Below are 20,892 nucleotides of genomic sequence, written 5' to 3'. Positions count from 1 at the left end.
ATAATTACAGGGTCATGTGGAATTGCTGTAATTACAGGGTCATGTGGAATTGCTGTAATTACAGGGTCATATGCAATTGCTGTAACTACAGGTTTATGGCCATATTTCTTATGAAAACAGCAATTGATTTCTAGAATTGTTTGAAAGCTTGCGAACATTTGGTTTAAGAGCTTTCATTTACTTAAAATCTTTGTTCTTTATCTTGCTGGCTATACCAGCAAACATGTTTTGCTTCAACACAATGAGTTTTTGGATTGGAGAATCCTATTTCGTAACTATAGCCTTCACTTTGCAGATGACCATTTTGTTCAGTTCTAATAGGCTTGGCACTGGGTTTCGATGCTCACTGATATGCTAAACGCTCTGTTGAGAGTTATTCCTCTTCGCTAGAGAAGAGCGAAGGCTTCTTTCTTCGAAGCGTTGCATTCTTTGGCTCTACATCTTTGGCTAATCTTGCTGTATGAAAATATTTTCTAGAGAAAAGCTCTCTCTCTATATATATATACATATAATGGACAACCAAGGGTATAACCACGGCGCCATTTCACTGTTGAATGGTTCGTTGAGAACCTCGTATGTAGGTTCTAAACCTGTTGATAATGGTGCCAACTCTTCCAGCATCGGGAGCACAACACTACATTAACATACACAAATCGTTCAAATATACAGTGGTTAACCCTCTTTTTAAGACGAACACCGAACAGACCCACTATTACAAGGAAGTAAAAATTAACACTCGGATGTATACAGTTGGATGTGATGTTACTTAATAGTCATTATGATGAACGTTACAAAGTAAGACTGTAGCTATAAAATATAAGCTTCTTGTAACCTGGTAGTTTTACAAAATTAATTCCTCAAACTAGTGTGAAACCGAAGTCGCATGCAACTTGAATAATTAAAGGTAATTATTAATTTGCTTTTTCTCTGAGCGAACAAAACGAGTCCTGACATAACCTGGTAGTTTGGCATTCGATTCGTAATTTGCGGGTTGTGGGTTCGAATCCCATCAACTCTTTCAGCTATGGGGGCATTATAATATGACAGTCAATCCCATTATTCGTTATTTAAAAGTAGCCCAAGAGCTGGTAGTGGGTGATTTTGGCTATTTGCCTTCCCTCTAGTCTATGAAATTTAATTTAGGGACAGTTAGCAGAGATAGCCCTCGAAAAACTTTGTGCAAAATTCAACAAAAAACCGCACGAAGTGTTGTTTAAAGTGTTGTTCATTATTCTGTCAGTTCTAGTACTATATGCAAATTTCCAATAAGAAAAGTAACGTGGATTATTTCCGTGAATACTTTTTGTAATAACACATCATGGAAACACACATTTTAATGATAACCAAGCAACAAGAAAAACAATCAGACGATAAGAAACAAAACAGGTTGAGTTTAATATATTGAAAGATACTGAGTTTTCTAGTACAATCCATATTATAGATAAATATTATGGTTTTAGTATTTTTCAACAACATTTAGCAAAGTGTGTTTTGAAAATGTTTTCATATTTAGCGACATATGTGTATATATTAGTAATGTACGCATTGCTAATTATGTTTGTTTGTTTGTTTTCAATTTCGCGCAAAGCTACACGAGGGCTATCTGCGCTAGCCGTCCCTAATTTAGCAACGTAAGTCTAGAGGGAAGGCAGCTAGTCATCACCACCCACCGCCAACTCTTGGGCTACTCTTTTACCAACGAATAGTGGGATTGACCGTCACATTATAACGCCCCCACGGCTGAAAGGGCGAGCATGTTTGGTGGGACGGGGATTCGAACCGCGACCCGCAGATTACGAATCGAGAGCCCTAACCACCTGGCCATGCCGGGGGCGCTAATTATGTTATTGAGTGAGTTAATTACATTTCATCGTGTTATATAGAAGGATAATATGGTACTATTCTTATATTTTTGCAATATATTTACAAGAGTTAAAGAAGCTTAAAATCCTAAGTATGGGTGGTGTGGGGTTATTCAATCATTCAGGAGGGTTATAAAGAGTTAATTGTCTAATTTAAGTGGATGGTTGTTTAAACATATTGAAGATAGCTGGAAAGATGGGATATCCCAATGTTCCTTGAGTGCTGTCATTGCAGTTATACTATTTGCAATGGTTTGCAACGGGTTTACTTTCTCATATTTGTTTGGATGTCCTACGCGAAATTACTTTATTGTTCTTCTCTGGTTTATTGTACTAAATGTTTTGCCCATTTGCAGTTGATGATGATGGCGTATTTATTTTTTTATAAATTATAGCTTACTACATTATATTTGTAAAATATTTTGTTGCTGTTGACGAAATAATAACATTTATGATGCAACATAACCAAATATAAAATATACACTCCTCTTTATATATATGTATTAAACTTTACAAACCCAGAGGTCATACATACCCAGTAATACTGGAATATTTTTTGCGTGGGACATACAGAATACAAACAAACATTCATTCACCAAAGTTATGAACATAATTATTTTATACTTCAACAATAATATAATTTTATGTAATGACGCAATTTATTTATTTATTCATGTCTGTGTATTTAACCATATTAACATGTATCATATATTAAGTCACGCCTGTGTTGTATATTTAATTATTATATTTTTATAGTGCATCTAGTAAGTATATTGAACAGTTTTAACTCGTACACGCATAGTAAGTCATGTTTGTGTATTTAATTATACTATAACACACATATTATACATGTATTGATGATTCGTTCATTTACATTTGATGGTGATTGATGTATATTTTATACAACGTAAATATAGTGCTCCCTCATGATTCAGTTATATTTTAAGTACCTTGATCATACACATAAAAATACCTACGAAATGATTCTTAGTAGTTATTGCTTCTCATTTTACTTATTTAATGGAGCAATTAGTTTTTATAATAAAAAATATTATTCATATGTTTTTCATAATAATGATAACAGATGGCGCTTTAAGGAACAGAGAGAATAACTTTTTTATATTTAATTATCTCTAATAACATATAACGTTAAACTTTCAACAGGCTTTCTTTCTTTTCTAGCTTTCCACTCATCTCTGTCTACACGACATCCTTTCAAAAGCAGACTGTCTATTAACAAGAAAAATAAGAAGGATAACCACCCAAGACCTAAGTAAAATTCCAGTTTTAAGATTTAAAATATTACTAAACGATAAATTTCCCGATACCCGCAAAGTTGGAGCTACTCAAATATTTCCACCTAAACAAATATCCGATCTTAATATTAGCCAGGTGTTGTCGGATTGTGAATCTGAAGGTTCGTCGTTGACATTCCGTAATTGCAATGTCGTGCCCAACACTCTGGGGCTTTGAAATGTGTTATAAGTCAAGTCCCATTATTGTTAACTAGTTGCGTTCTCTCTAGTTTATAGGCTTAAAACTAGGGATGACTCGCAGATATTCCCTTACGTTAATATAGCTTTGTGCTTAAATCCAAACAAACTAACAAACCGACATTGATCTTATCTTGATGTCAAGATAATAAATCTGGAAAACTGTGCTCTCCGGTGACTCAATGGTAAGTTTGAGGGCTTATAACGCTCAAAACCGGGTTTCGATACTTGCGGTGAGCACAGAAGATGTATTTCATTTTGTACACGTTGTGTTTTATAACAAACAATAAGAAAATTGTTTTAAAACAACAAGGTACAATTAGGCGTGAAAACAACAAATTTTTAGATATCCTGTACCTGTGAATGTAGATATAATAACGCTTAAAAAAATGTTCTTCATGTAAGCATATGAAAATTAACGATTAAATGTAACTAGAAAGTTCATACTGTTCAATTAACAGAACTAAGATTTTCTTTCCATTTGATAGAAAATGTAAACAATTGCATTTGTAGTTAGTGGTGTACTTGAAAGTTAGAACTTGTCATGCCGCCATGACACTTGACCGTCGGAAGTTGAATGCTGCCAGAAAGTGTGTAGCTAGGAGATGCCACGTGACATCATAGTTCGAGTGTCACTGAACAGAGATCGTGTTGCTAGGACTCAGAGTTCCATGAACTGGCACCAGAGGACGTATTGCTAGATGAGGATGCTGTTAATAAGGGTTTATAGGCGGATGTTGTTGAGTGATAAGTTTCTACAGATGGATCGTAATATATATATATATAATTAGTAAAAGACAGCACCATTATTTATCAATATAATGAATATGACAGAAAACAAACATTACTATACAAAAGAAACACAGAAAATAAATTTATAAGCAAAGAAAGGTTTCATTAAGACATCAGGGAAATGGAGAGGAAGTATCAGGGAAAGTGGAAAATCAATATGGTGGCTGATTACTGCTGGTCATTGAAAGGAGATGTTCCAGACGCAATACATAAAAGAAAGACCACAGTACGTAGTTTTGAGACTAAAAGACGTAGATTTCATAGAAAAAAATCAGGATGAATGAGGATGTATATTCGTTTGACATCAGTATTCTTCCCTTTTCTTCAGTTTGTGTATATTTTTGTTAATAAACATAATAATGAAAAAATGTTCATTGTACTAAACGAAATAATAATTTGATCTAAGTAAGAGATGTTTTTCTTCCCGATTTATAAAAAAAATCCTTAAACGATAGAAAAAATTAATAATATTTTTTAAATCTTCGTAATGGAAAATCCGTTATTAAAACCAAACAATTTTTATGAAATTTAAATTCGCAAGTCTGTATTATTGGTGATGAAGGGGACAGGGTATTCATATTTGAAAAATGATTCATTTTTGACTGAACTTTAGACTGTTTGTTGTAGACATATATTGAAAAATTAGGATACGTCTGAACTTGTGACCATACTTATCAAAACTACCTGGAAACACCTAACTCTGATACCATTCTAGTACATATAAATATAACTCGTTGTATTATATAATGAAATCGTAAATCTCATACATTTCACATGCCTGTAAAGTTGATGTAGTTTTTAGGTATAAGTAGATATCACAAATATTAAAAGTAACAAGTAGAATTGAATCGATCCTATCCAAATTATCTTTCATTTTGAAAAATATTCTACGCTATTTTCCCGAATATTTGTAGACTGACACAGTGAACGTTTGACTGATTGCTGTATGTCGGTCACAGTTTGATCTTACTGAGCAGTGAGTGTAAAATGTTTTTGTTGCAAAGTATGATGAACTCAGAGAAGTATAAAATATTACATACTGAAATGAAATGAACAAGCAGTAATATGGGTATAAAATACAAAAGTTGTGTGAAAGCTAATTTAAACGAGATCATACAGTATTTTATAATCTAAGGTGTCATCGTAAATGGTTTATTAGTGTATCTTGAAGTTTTGTTAACGAATGTTTCAATATGTGTCATACTTGTAAGTCTGAGATTTTATGTATATATATATATATATATATTAACATTTGTTAAAACATATAAGAAAATCATAGAACCCTGATTTGTAACTGACAATTAATATATTTGATGATTTTTTAATAAAGTGTAAGTAAAGTGAAAAATAATGCATCACATTTTACAGTCAAATATTTTTGTTAGGAAAATAGTTGAAGTGTAGAATAGTTTTACTGAGCCTGCAAACTGAAGTTTACTTGTTTGGTTTTATTTGTTTATTTATGTAGTAACATATCTTCAAATGTCTATAGATTCACTGTTTGTTTTATCATATTGTTACACAGATGAAAAATATAGATTTTAACTGAAATAATAATACGAACATAATATAGAAAAGTCCTATTTTATAAGCTAAGATGTCTATGGTTTGTTAGTATATCTTGAAGTTTTGTTAGTGAATGTTTCACTATGCTTATCAAGTCTGTGATTTTATATTATTATTGTAAGGTATATTCTGTAATGATAAACAATAAATGTGTTGGATTTATAAAATGATTTCATGTGACTTTTTTGTATACCATATCATTTATGGTGAGAACTTTTTTTGTTGATAAAAACTATTTACATTATGAATTATGGATTTTGTTTGAAGTTAAGCACAAAGCTACACAATGGGCTATCTGTGCTCTGCCCACCACGGGTATCGAAACCCGGATTCTAGCGTTGTAAGTCCGCAGACATACAGCTGTGTCACTGGGGGGCATTGTCAATGGAAAATATCACTGTCTTTATATATACAATATACTCAACATAAGAGCAGTCTTTCCCACAAGAAAGTTTCTTTGATACCCTAGCTGAATTACCTTATTTCATGAGTAACTAAGGCGAAAGAAACTTAGTGATTTTCTTCAAGACTGACATTCTATATGTAAAGACAATTCTGATTTTGTTTATATTAAATAAGGGTGTAGGAAATCCATGGTATGCTTACATACCACACTTATCCTCTTCTCTTAACCTTTAGGCTGATCTGGCTGTCCCTAAATTTAAGACTAATTAAGATACCTCTCGTATACGAAAAGACATCAATGTAACTTGCTTTCACCTATGTAAGAAACTTACCTGTAGTACTTAAAAATAAAACAGGAATCGCAATTTTATAAAACAAGATATCAGAAACATAAGAGAGAAAAACGACAATTTCCTACAATGAAAATAAATGAAATCAAATGAGATCAAATTACACAAAAACGCTAAACATGGATTTTCACTACAATTCAACTTATTTACAGAAATAAAAAAATATTAGTTACATAAATAAATAGAAAATAAAATATATATGTTTATATATACATATAATCTTTCATATGAACCAGGAGTTTCTTACCTACTAAAGTCCTGATATCAAGTTCTTTAATGCAGTAATTTATTTATGGTGAGCCTAGTTTTCAGGTGGATGATCTCTCAGGCTCTTAAGAGTCTGTAACACTCAACTTAAAGATTGCACACATCTTCCTCCAGCTGCTAAAGAGTCTCACAATGCTTCAACAGACAGTCTTCTATCCAGTTGTAAAGAATCAAAGCTTCTACCTATCTGGAAGAGATACTATAAGTCAGTTTATGCTGAGGAAGGGATGCTATTTTTTCATTAAGATGTGTAGAGGACAGTTTCAGTTTCTTCAACCACTGAGTGTGAGTCTTGGACCATTTTACTTGGTGCAGAAAAGCAGCTGATGTCGATGCCTCAGTGTTAATTCGTTGAATCACTGTGGTATCTCCTGCTGATGGTTGTTCTGATGGTTCTCTTTTCTGTTGTTGTTCTACATGCTCTCTGTCTGTAGCTCTATGTTCTTTGCTTTGCAGGCCCTCGTGTCTTGTATTATAGTTATGTAGGTTAATATCACTGCGGTATCTCCTGCTGATGGTTGTGCTGATGGTTCTCTTTTCTGTTGTTGTTCTACATGCTCTCTGTCTGTAGCTCTATGTTCTTTGCTTTGCAGGCCCTTGTGTCTTGTATTATAGTTATGTAGGTTAATATTAAGATATTCTCTGTCTTACTTATTCTCAGGCTTGTAGTTTTAATGTTCACTATCTCGTAATAATCTAGATTATGGTATGTTGTTCTAGTGTTCTTTATCGTCTAGTGAAGTTATCGGACTTGTAGCTGGCATGCTTTCTGTTCTATAATTTCGAATTTTGCCTGTCTTGTAGATATGTATAATATCATTCACATAGCTGTACATGATATTTGTGTCTCTCTTGTTGTTGTGTAGTATGATTATTACCATGTTGTTATGCTTATTCTCAGTCCTATAAATATGCATGTTCATTGTGTCATAGTTGTGGATGATTTCTGTACAATAAGTCTGAATCTTATCTTTGAGAAAGTTGTGCATAATTGTTGTTCGTGTTGTTCAGAATGTTCACCGCTCTGAGTTCTGTATGTTCACTGTTACATAGTTTTGTGTGTTTCACAGATCAGCACATTTTCTGTGTTTTTTTCAGTACTTCATGTTTACTATTTTATGTTTATGCATCATCTTATTCCTATAGTTATTCATAGTCATAGTCCAGTTTGCATGTTGTTTGTTCTGTAGTTGTGCATTATTTATGTTGTTTTGTTCAGCATGTTTTGTCTTGTAGTTCTGTTCTGTAGATGTGCATGTTTCTTGTCACATAGGTCTGTGTTCTTTATCTGGTAGTTGATAAAGCTTTTCTGCATGTTCACTATTTTGTAGTTTATCATGCTCTATGTTTTTTAATTGTGGATATTTTCTGTCTTGCATGCCTGTACTGTAGTTTTATATGCTTACTGTCACGAATTTGTATTATTTTTCTGTGTCACAGTTGTGTTGGCTCTTAATCATGTTGTTCTGCATGAGTTTTATCTGTAATTCTGGAAGTATTCTCTCTTCTGAAGTGTGAATTTTTAATTGTATTGTATGATCTCAGTTCTCTAGTTATGCATCTCCATTGTCTAGGATTTTTGTATGATTAGTGTCATGCAGTTATAGTTGTTATCGCTCTTGAATACCTTTACGTTAACTGAGGAATAATAGCATATATACTCTGTCACAGTGTATAATCTCTTTCTGGTGATTCTCATATTTTCTGTCCTGTAGTTGTACATAGATTCTGTTGTCTTGTTTTACATATTCTCTGTAATAATACTGTATCTCTTGCAGTCTTGCATACCCTTTATATTTTAACTCTTCATTTTCTCATTTTGTTGTTATATATTACCTTCATCCTGCAATTATATAGGATTTCAGCTAAATTTTAAGCATGTTCTCAGTGTTATAGTTGGAAAGCCTTATTACCACCATAATGTGGGGTCATGGTCAAGCAGAGAGTGGTGCAGAGATATGTATAAAATATTATGAGTTATGGTTTATATCCTTTGAATATACATATTTGTAATGATCATTGACATAATCTAGGATTGTGGGATTCCACACAGGGACATAAGAGTGCAGTATTATCAGTTTGTGAGACTCTATTCATCTGGTGAATAAGAATCACGAAACTGCTCTCTTGTTCCAACAGCCAGATTGCCCAAACTAGCTAAGAAGCTGGCCAGTTAAAGTAAGACCTCAGCATTTTAATGGAGTGTGTATGTGTATGAGAATGTTTGGTATTTCTTATCTTTATGAGTTTGTGAGCTTCCATTCCTTTGATCTCGGTTATTGTCTCATGAATTAAACGTTGTGTAATGTATAATATACTGTAGTTATCTTTAACCTAATCTTACGATTTCAGTATACCTGGATACTAAAGATCAAGGTATTAAATTACATCTTTACGCCATGATATATGATCTGTTTTTGTGGAGTTTATTTGAATGTGTACTTATTCCTCTCGATTCTCTGGTTAGTTAAGTTCTTAACTGTGATAGTAGAAGAGTATTTTTGAGACAATGCAGATCTTACAGGGGGTAGGAGGAAGCTATTCTTAAGGTGAGCATATGATATGAAAATGTGGCAAGAACTAGGAACCCTCTCGTGGACTAATGATTTTTGTCACCCGTGCTGAGAGCTATGTCTACATTCGTGATCCATAACATTTATAGGTGGCTAGAAAAAATCCCAGCTGCCTCAACTCAGTTATTACTGATTATCTCCCACACGTAGCAGCATACGTTGGTAAAGATGGGCCATTGTTTGACAAATAGCCTGAATATCTTGAGACTAACTAGACTTCTAAGTACTTATTAATCACATCAGCCATTTCTAGCCATTAGTCATCTGTAACCAAGAGAATGGTGTATGAAAATTAGCATAAATAGCTGTGTCCTCATCAAATAGAATAACCAACTCTCACTATGATTCTGTTGATTCTTAGAGAAGTCAAGAGCTTTACTATATAGAAAGCACACTGATAATGCTGATGTTGTGAGATCACATCCTATAGCTTAGACTGATGCAGAATATGATTATGATATATTTTCTTACCTCCAGTGGTCCTCTGATTTAATTTCGTCATATCAGCCATGATGATCAGGATGTACATGTCTTCAGACCTTGTGAGGATGAGGACAGCCTTCCTTGAATATAACAGTGTCTCAACTGCACAATCATCTATGACTGTTGTTATTTCTTTGGCAATAATACCGTTGGTGGTGGCATTACCAACAGTGGATGAATTTACTCTGAACAAATAATCAGGGTCTGTGAAAGCCCCAGGTTCCTCTGAAGTGTAACCATTTCACTGGCTACACTGTCACAGTCACCAATTCATACTATAGCTATCATGGTTCATTTAGAGTCAGTAGAGTTTCCTCTGTTCAATTTTCGTGACTCTACCATCTATTCAGTGAGATTTGACTTCAAAAAATTATGAGGGAAAGAGCTTTTTAACAATGGCTTACCACTGTTGGATGTGGTATTTTCCACAGATCTTAAAATAAGACCTAAAACTGGAGCGCTTTCGAATAGTTCAATATGAAATATGAATAGTTCAACTAGTTATTAATAATATTTGTAAAAGTGGATACTTTGTGAAATATGAATAGTTCAACTAGTTATTAATAATATTTATAAAAGTGGATACTTGGTGAACTATGAATAGTCCAACTAGTTATTAATAATATTTATAAAAGTGGATACTTAGTTTGAAGCAATGTCACTTCAGTGAAATTGGTTGACACCATGGTTTTGGTTGTGAATGAAGTAAAACCATAAATTCAAACTTTTTGTTATGATATTGACAGACATTCCCAGAACTTATGACTCAGTCATTACATAGATACTGTTATAAAAGGAAAACTGTATAGTACTGTAAAGTTCTGATGAACTATTGAGGAGATATTTAAAATACAATTTCGATGAACAATCCGAGCCATTCATACATAGACAGTGCTGCCACCTGTCTAATAGTCAGATTTTCTATCACTTTGTATCACTTGTGTATCAAAATTAAATGTGCTGTCTTATGGCATTTCCTTTTAACGTATTAGATTCATGCTATAGAATACAGACCATTTTTATATTCTCATTTTGTTTTCCATTGTCTTTCTTATGCAATAAATAAATCTTCTGTCACTTTTACATCAAAGCAGTAAATTAATTCTGTGTATTGAGATAACCCTTGTTCCACGAAGTCACTGGTCCATGCGGTTCACAATTGTTCAATTTTATAACAAAAAACTATAAGAATAGTTTATCTTGGAGGTTATCTCTCTAAGTTATTCTGTAATTAAGCTATAGAAAACTCTCAATCTGTACTCAGCTTGTAGCATACTATCTGGCTATTGTTTTCTTGTGTTTTGTTTACCTAGTCATCTATCTAACGAAGCAGTAAATATTTGTAGACAGCGTCACTTTACAAGTTTATACTGTACATTAATCTGTGGTAAATTGGTCATTCGTCACTAGTTTATCATTACATTAAAAACCAGACTTGTTAATAATATCTGCTTTCAGCTTCCACTTTTCTTATTAAGGAAACGAATATATCCCTGAAATAGAACAAGATTTATCGATTTTTTTTCCGTAAAGTTATTGTTTGTTTGTATTTAAGCACAAAGCAACACAATGGTCTATCCGTCTGTCTGTGCCCATCGCGGGTATCGAAACCTGGTCTTTAGCATTAGAAGCCTTCAGACTTATCGCCTAGCCACTGGAGGGGGACGGGGGTGTAAACTAAAACCCACCAACTATTGAAGTATTAAACAGACTTAATGACCCACACATTTTATTTGTGTATATTTTTGTTGTTTTAAATAATATAGACCATGACTTATGGGAAAGTGATACGATGGTTAACTTCTAGTTAATTGTTATAAGGTGTGACCGACCAAAATACAGCCATATAATGCATACTAAAACAAAAATTGCCTTAAGTGATTCTCGACTAAGAATAATTAATCTACAGGTAGCTAGCTCTAGGTGCTGCAGATAATCAACGATTTGATAATAATGAATTGGGGGATTTAAGAGACAAAACAAGATGTATAACATAAAATACAAACTGTATTTTACACTTCGCATGGAACACTAAAGAAAAATCACAGTAAACAAAGGAAACTAAATTTAGTGTTTGAACTTTGAAAGAAAGAAATGAAGGAATGTTTATTCAGCTGGACTTTGTGGAAAAGAAAAGACAATGATCCAGAGTCAAGTCTCAAAAACACATCGCACAAAAGTACCTACGGGGTTTAAACACACACACACATATATATATATTATGTATTTGGCAGTGTCAGTAGTCATAGTTCTTATTTATTCTATACTTTACCTTTGGAGGTGTCTAATTTTTACTCTCTCATTTCATTCAGCCAAATAGACATTTCTCACACTTAAATAGTGACCTCTTCTCCATGCTACTGAACACCTATGTAACTAACCACACTAACTAATATATGAGCCTCCGCAAATAGGAGTGATGACTTAAAGTAAACATCTATCTTTACAAAAGAAAAATCGTTATAACTTGTTTTCATCCGTGAAAAAGATACTATTTTTTTTAATTATGTCAATTTTATGGAATGCTGCTATTATTAACGAACGCCATTGCCTTGAGGAAGGATTTATCGCTAATGTGACGTCGCATTAGCTCATGCGCAGTGAGCATCAAATAGAATGTCGCATGTATTCATTCGCAGGGTAGTGTAGAGTGAGAGAGGCTAAGAGAAGCAAGGTTGTTGAGGTGGAAATAGTTCATTTTGCAGTCGGTGGTAGTTTGTCGTTTAGATTTGTTACAGTATCACCTTTGTGCATATTCGTAAAAACAAAATAGCTCTGTGAAAACGTTACCAGGTTTTGGTCAGTAACTACACAAGAACTACTGACAAAATAGTTTGTGAAACATCAATTTTTTTATTCAGTTGAACAGGCGTTGCTGACCAAGTGAACAGACTGCAGGGGAAGTAAACTTAGCTAGCCTGACTTGACAGTGACTATATCGGAGAAATCCTCAGCAGAGTCACATCTACGTCGGAATCCTCAGCAGAGGCACATCTACGTCGGAACATTTTAATCTTCTTTCTACCAGATACAGGTAACGTTTAAATGTTTTAGCAAAAAACTGTTTTTGTTATTGAAAAATGTGTAGTAATATAATCATGTCATTTTATATGAAAGGTTTGAAGCTATAACCTATACCAAAATTAATATATATTGTCAACAGTACTCATTCAGCCCTATAGCTTTGATGAAATTTATGTACAAATATCAGAGTTCAACATTGAACGAATGAAAACAAATAAAAATAGGTGATGAGTTAAAACGCAAAAATTGCCAAAGTTGCTCTGATATTAAACTGTTAAAGAAATCACAGTGTTATAACATATTGATTCGATAAATTACTCTGTGTGAATTGCAAAAGAAAAAACAAAAGAACGCTTGTAACATAAAACTCTGGGGATTTATGCTGTTTGTAACGCTACGAATCTAATTTTAAATGTATACACTTAGAAATCATTGTAAAGCCTATTTTGCGACTGCTTTTTTTTGTGATAGTGTTTGTCATTTTTATTATCTCTTGGGTACAAAATGCAGAGTTTTATTTTTTCTCTGGTTGCTGTAGTATGTTTAGTTTTCCTTGAGGGGCCGAACGTGGAGGTTTACCACCTAAATTGTTAATGAAGAGTAAAGTTGATAGTTTAAACCAGTCCATACGTGTGGTCACATGGCAACTAGTATTTGTAAAGTAGCGTAAAATATTATTTTATTTACCAGTATCATAGTCATTTCTTAAACTTAATGAAACTTGGTTTTTCTTATTTATTTATTTTTTGTAAATTCTAAGAACATTAGATTACAGAATATTAATCGTATCGTCCAGGATAGTTGACCAATATTAAATTCTAGTTCAGACATCAGTAAATAAATAACACTTGTGTCGGCAAAATGAATTATTTTATTATTGTATAGGTGGCCTCTGATTTAAGTAAGTAATATTCATATAACTTAAGCTACCTACATACACGTATCTCTGGGTTTTACATGATTTTTTAAAGCAGCCACACAGTAATGAACACAATAACAAGATCACTGTTTATTGCAGTTACAGTGATACCGGCACTTGTTAAGATTGACCATGACAGTCTAGGCTACAGCTGGACAAGACGTTGTCTTTTTTTTTTCTGCAGAACTTTAGAGGTAAATTCGACATTTCGCTAGAAGTAGTATTAGTAGGGGCGGAGTGGTCCGTGCAGTTACCCAGTACATTTGACGCATTCTTAGAATTGATCTTAAATCTTAATTATCCAGCTAGTATGCAGCATGTGATATTGCTTAGGCTAGTCCCTTAATGCCTATCCACCCCTGAACATTAGCAATGAAATCTGAATTAAGTGAAAACGAAATTCAATGTTTTATTAACTTCAGTATTTGTACGTACTTTTTGTTTTCACGTTTTCTTGTGATTTGAGACTAGTTGTAGTAAGTATTCCCTCCTGACGAGTTCAAAAATCAAATGGATTATAAACACGAAAAAGTCTCATATTTCCTTATTCATCTAGTCAGAAATCGTTGCATATAAATCGTGAGCAACCTGATGATTTGTGACTAGTTGTAGTAAGTATTCCCTCCTGACGAGTTCAAAAATCAAATGGATTATAAACACGAAAAAGCCTCGTATTTCCTTATTCATCTAGTCAGAAATCGTTGCATATAAATCGTGGGCAACCTGATGATTTGTGACTAGTTGTAGTAAGTATTCCCTCCTGACGAGTTCAAAAATCAAATGGATTATAAACACGAAAAAGTCTCGTATTTCCTTATTCATCTAGTCAGAAATCGTTGCATATAAATAGTGGGCAACCTGATGTTATTATTACATACTTTCTGAACGAGAGAGAGAATTCTCTTTTTGTAATTCTTCTACAAATTAAATGCTTGTCAGGATGAATTATTAAGTATATAATAAAGACTCGCATGAACAACTTTTTTTTTTTCCCCGGGAAGAAAAGTGTATTCAACTAAAATTCATATGTGAACACAGCGATGCATCTAACATACTGTTTTCATTATGTACATCATTACTGTCTATGGATCATCTATCCTTATATGATTATATTATTATTATTACGCCGCTTGGCCACAAAGCTAACAAAATATATGCAGTAACTGCATATGTATCTTTTCCAAACTTATCAACTGTTAAAGTTAGGGAATGACAGCTGCTCTGTACTGTTTTAGTGAGAATACTTGTAGGTGTTTTATGATGACCAGGTTTCAAAGTTGATTGACTAAAGACGCTTGAAGATCGATTGCAGGAACATTACGTAAATAAATTTTCTTTGCGTTTTTCTCTCACCAGAAAATGGGCATCCCCCTCATTCCTGATTCCGAAGACAATCATATTTCCTTATCTCATCACCGGAGGACCTTCAAGGTCACAAGAACGTACAGGGAGCTAGTAAAGAAGAGGGTCCTCAAGCAGGAAATGCGAGTTTGTATGAAAATGCGAAGAATTCACGAGTATCGTCGACTTCGATCCATGGTGCCAAGCATCGCTAAAAGGCCACACGTACCCAAGGTCAGTGCTTGACACCTCTCGCTAACTCTTTACGTGCCCACGGTCAATATATGGATCTTTGGGGCTGCCCGAGCTCGAAACAAAAATAATCTAGAGTATTAAGTTGTGCTTTCCTACTTATGTTTACATTAATCCTACAATAACGTAGTTAAGTCTAGAATAGTGTCTTGATAGTTGTATCGTTTAAGTTCTGAACAGTGGATGTAAAATGTAAACACCTGTATTTTACTGTCTAAGAAGAACCTAGTTTTTAGTCCTAAACAATATGAATATAGAGTATTAACATTTTTATGTTCTTGTTCAGGTAACGGTAATAGAAGAGGCCATCCGCTATATTGACCACCTTCACAATGCTCTTCTCATGAAACTAAGAACACGAGGTTTGCCTTCTTGTCTGCAAGGTAATATTACTTTTTGTTATTGATGATGTACCTCTCAGGCTAGTTCATTACATCAAAAGTATCTTTCTCAAAAATCTCTCGGGCAAGCTCGTTGTAGTTCATTACATCAAAAGTATCTGTGCCAAAATTTTTTGTTGTTGAATTTCGTGCAAAACTACTCAAGGGCTATTTGTGCTTAGCCACCCATAGTTTTGACGTGATGACTGGAAGGAAGACAAGCTAGTCAACACCACGATCTTCAACTCTTGGGCCACTTTAATCGAATAATGGGATATGATTGTCACTATTATAATGTTATCAAAGTGTGGAGAGCGATTTTTTTTATGTATTTATGTTTTACGCGGTAACGGGGTGTGCCATAAGTATTCTGCTTATTTCTTTACAATTCTTTGCTATGTATGCCCATAAATTGGTAACGGTATCAATCCAACCTACAATATTTAGCAGCGTATTGTTCTGAAGCGCTGTTCACATACGAAAAGTTAAAATTACATTCCACACAGTTTCTATGCTATCAAAGAGATAAATTAAGTTTTGATATAGCCAGGTTGTCTACCTTACTTAAATACTGCAATGCAAATATCTCTCAGAATACGTGTTCAATATATTACGTGACATTTTTATTGAAATATCTCTCAGAATACGTGTTCAATATATTACGTGACATTTTTATTGAAATATGTTTCAGAATACGTGTTCAATATATCACGTGACATTTTTATTGAAATATCTCTCAGAATACGTGTTCAATATATTACGTGACATTTTTATTGAAATATCTCTCAGAATAGGTGTTCAATATATTACGTGACATTTTTATTGAAATATCTCTCAGAATACGTGTTCAATATATTACGTGACATTTTTATTGAAATATCTTTCAGAATACGTGTTCAATATATTACGTGACATTTTTATTGATGTACATTGCTATCGTCGTTATTGAGCTTTTTTTAAAAGCTATAAATATTATTAATATGAAAGAAATGCTGTAACTGATTAATCATGATTTCTTCTTGGCCAATATATGAATATTTCAAAATAACTATTAAAATAGATGGTGTATAATGGTGTATCTTTATTTGTGTATTTGCCGTGTGTTGAACTTTAAATTTTTTTCTAGATTTTTTTCTCACTAGCTGGAGTACACGTCCGTTGGATGGGTGAGATAAAAACTCGTTTGTAACAAAGGATAGGAAATTGTGCTTCTATATATATTTTTTTTTCTTAACATACTAAACATTAAAAGTGCAATAAAAACATATAAAGGTACCAATATTGAAACGAAAGACACTGTTTTCAAGAATTATATCAATATGAAATTATATGGGCTGATTGATCAAGAAATGTGGAAATATAACGAAAAGATACAGTTAAAGGCAGCCAAAAAGTCTGGGATTATAACTCAGTGCATATTATATCACTTTTCCTAATCGTTATAACAGCTTTAGAAAAACAGTTCTTAATAACATCATCTTGCATTACATGAACTTGTAAGCCTAATTGTTTTATGTTCTACTTTCATGTGAACAGTAACATCTGGAAGTTAGAACTTTTTAAATACAATCCGTTCTCGACGAGACATACATTTTCTCATCAGATTTATAAATCATTTGATAAGTTTTGTAATTAACAATAACAGAAATTTGTAGAATAATGCCTCTGATTCAGACATTGTTAATATAACCTCGTACACTATTTAAACCCTCAAAAGCAGATTACGTTGAATATTTAGTTATTCCCGTGGGAAAGTATCCTTCTGCCAACTGAACCTTCCACCCTCACCCACAGATTCAAATTTTCTGTTCGGGTGATTGTGGTATTCAGTTGCCAGTAGTTTCGGTGACACGCGCCCGTCCGTCTCTTTTTAATGAAGAGATGCAGATGCTTTGAGCTAGAAGGACTAAAAGGTCATTGTGGAGCAACGTCCCCCATCTCTTTCCCTCCGCTTAACCGTGTGGCTTGGATTATAATTAAACATCCACGTGTAAGCGGGTTCCATATGCTAGCAACACAAAAGTTCGTAGTACTATTACTATTGCTAACTATTAACTTAGCTGCCACGTGCCTGGTCAATTCCACACATTTTCTGATATTAAAGCCAAGTTCATTTTGATTTTTGCCAAACTTGATCTCGTTGTCAGAAAAACTCCCTGTCATGTGTCTAACACGTGCGAAGGAACACGCACAGCACGTGACTTCCTCGTAAAACGGACAATAGATAATGTTTGCACAGGGATCAAGACACGTATTCGTCATTTGTGTATTATTACTCCAAATGACGTTAGTATATTTAAACAAAAAATTATTTGATTCAGTAGAAATAAATAATTGATACTTGAAACCGTCGGTACTTGGTGAAACTCCATAATTACAGTATTGAGGAAAAACAAGACAATTATACGTTTTACAAATACATCATTTATTCACGACCACTATTTCACAAGTAGATCCATAATCAGGTACAGAATGAAATGTTTTGTAACAGAGTTTATATATAAATGTTTAAACAAAGAACCAGACATTCACCTTGAGACAAGTGGGGTAAGAAGTGGGTTTGGTTATTTTGTGGATTAATTCATAGACTTCTGTTTATTTCTAAATTACCAGACTGTCTAGTTTTATTTTTACCTTTTTCACAGATATGTAAAATTTTGCAGTTTTGTTTCTGGATTAAATTGGTGTTTAGTTTTAATAAGATGGGATGCAAAGGTTGAATCCAATTTGTTTAATTTCCAGCTTTTAGAATGTTCTTCAATTCTCGTTTCTACACATTAATTGGTCAACACCACTGTTGCTGTACCTGAATAAATGATGTATTTGTGAAACGTAAAACTGTCTTGTTTTTCCTCAATTCCGTAAAAAGATTTAAATATTTTTACAGCATATGACATATATTATTCGTGTTTTATGCACATATTTTTCACCCATTACGTCATGTTTTACTCACACTGCGGAACATTATTGTTATTATGTTCGCAATGTAATGTATTTTTGAAAATTTATTCAATTCTGTAACTAATAGCGCATTGTTACACGTTCATCACAGTTCTTTCTTCATAGGTGTGAATATTGATATGAACAATTTCGGCCACCCTCAACTTCAAGATCTGGTTCGACATTTGATGAATAATTCCAAGACTTCCTCTATAAATTATCCTGCGTGTTTTTCAGGAAGTGCCTGCCAAAAAATCAGATCTGTACCTTCTTACTTGCTTCGAAAAAGGAAAAAGCAAACGTAAAAACCAGTTGATTTGAGTAAGTATTTTTTTATTTAAAACTTTGGGTTTTTTGCTCTTGTAATCAAAGTGTTACTCAGGTTTCTCTAGATATAAATATGGGAAGACTGATTGTCATGTTTTAATAAATTCGTTTCGCTATCGTCTGCAGACTTTATTATAATTTCATCAAACATATAAAAAACAGCTCTTGAGTCTTAGCGGACGGCGTTTCAACACAAAATTTGGTAGCTGGAACGGAATTACGGCATTTTTTGGAACCTTTTCGAAAATAATTATTCTTTTATAGCAATACTCGAATTTCACCATATATATAAAGACTCAAAATATGAATCAACTTCGAAAAAAGTAATGGTTTCGTGAATCAAACTTGACCGTATTTCTCTACCTTTTCAAATACTCGCAAACAGAAACTGTACGTTATGTACACAGGTGCCTTAACTGGGATATTCTTTAGTAAACGTGGTGAAAACAACAACAACAAGAAAACGTTACGTTTAAATATTAATATATATGTGTCAGTAGTAGTTTATGTTCAGGGTACAGAAAGTAATGTAAAACAACTGAAATGTAAAACAACTGAAATTTGTATTTTCTTCTCTTTTTCTAATTTTTAGAACAACAACAAAGATTGTAACTTTTTAGGGTTTCTTTTTTTAGGTGATTTAGATATCGAGAAAAAGGGCATGCAGGTTCGTCGCTTCCTTCGTTTTTCTCTTGGCAGTCTTACAATATCTTCTGTTGGAATTGGAGTCGCCTGTGTTAAATCTCTCAGTACGAACAACATGGGAGTAATATGATCCAGATAGCGAGTGAGTTAAAACTAAAACGTGTTACTTCAATAAATGAATACATAAAACTGCTAGCCACGTGTTAAACTGAGTTTTTAGTGTAGGAAACACTATTGTTAATAATATTGTTATGATGCTATCTAGTTAAACTAAATATGTCAAAGACATCATTTAAAGTAAATAATAAGAAAATATTTGAAAAGAAATGAGCTAATGAATATTATATCTACTGAATGAAAATAATCTATTGAAAATCTAATTTTATATATCGAATATTTTAATCTTATTTAGTTAAGATGCGATCATAAGAATTTTGTTTTGCTTTTTTATAGGGGCACATCAATTGTTCCTTACTGTCACTTATGTTTACCAGTCAGACGATCTTCTGAACTCTGTTATCTATTGTACTCTCAAGTATAACATAGAATTTCAAGTCAGGCGTAACAAGTCAGTATTGTATGTATGAGGTGGCGAATTTCAACATCATCACTGTGAGAATCTAGTGGTTTTTAGTATGAAAAGTGGTTTGTATCATCCGAGGGTTGTTTTCATAGTATACTATTAATAAATTACGGCCTTTTGGAACTTTGGGAATCCTTATACATTTATTTATGTATAGTGTGGAAAAGTTTGTAATGAGTAACGGAAACCACATCTGATGGAAGCGACGAACGACGTGTGCAAATATTCGTACAAAGTAACTTCGGTGTACATACATATGTAAAAAATGTACATAAGGTATACAAGATATGTTGGAAATTAGCATGTTATGTAAAAATATGGTTTGCGGTGTAAAAACCGACGGCTTTAAAATTCCTGTAATGAAAGATGAAAGTTCTATGTTCATGATTTATATGTGACACGATGCTTTTGTAGAACCGTTCTTGATCAATAAATGTTTTTGATGAAACGAGAAAAAATCAAATCTATTTTATTCTGTTTATTTTCATACTTCTCATACGTAGTTGAAATTCAATCACTTACTGGCGGACTAATCAAGCAACTTCATTAAACTTGGGCTTTAGAAGTTGCCCTTTATAAACCACAAGTTGACATCTATAAATATATATATATATAGTTAATAGATTTGTAAAAGACAACGCACAGACACAAGTCTTGATTTTTTTTATAAGAAAAAAAATGACATATTTT

The 20,892-nt window shown here is 33.2% G+C and overlaps 1 long non-coding RNA gene across 1 annotated transcript; it reads left to right on the top strand.

Annotated features, from left to right (window-relative positions):
* The first annotated feature begins 12,441 nt into the window (after positions 1–12,441).
* On the top strand, positions 12,442–20,665 carry LOC111083496. The gene is made up of 6 exons (XR_002609065.1): positions 12,442–12,825; positions 15,091–15,309; positions 15,614–15,710; positions 18,774–18,968; positions 19,610–19,761; positions 20,073–20,665. It is a non-coding gene; the product is annotated as an uncharacterized LOC111083496 (long non-coding RNA).
* The last annotated feature ends 227 nt before the right edge of the window (positions 20,666–20,892 follow it).

Source organism: Limulus polyphemus, unplaced genomic scaffold (genome assembly GCF_000517525.1).
Source record: "Limulus polyphemus unplaced genomic scaffold, Limulus_polyphemus-2.1.2 Scaffold142, whole genome shotgun sequence".
Taxonomy (NCBI): Eukaryota; Metazoa; Arthropoda; class Merostomata; order Xiphosura; family Limulidae; genus Limulus; species Limulus polyphemus.
This window is presented reverse-complemented; position numbering and strand designations above follow the sequence as displayed.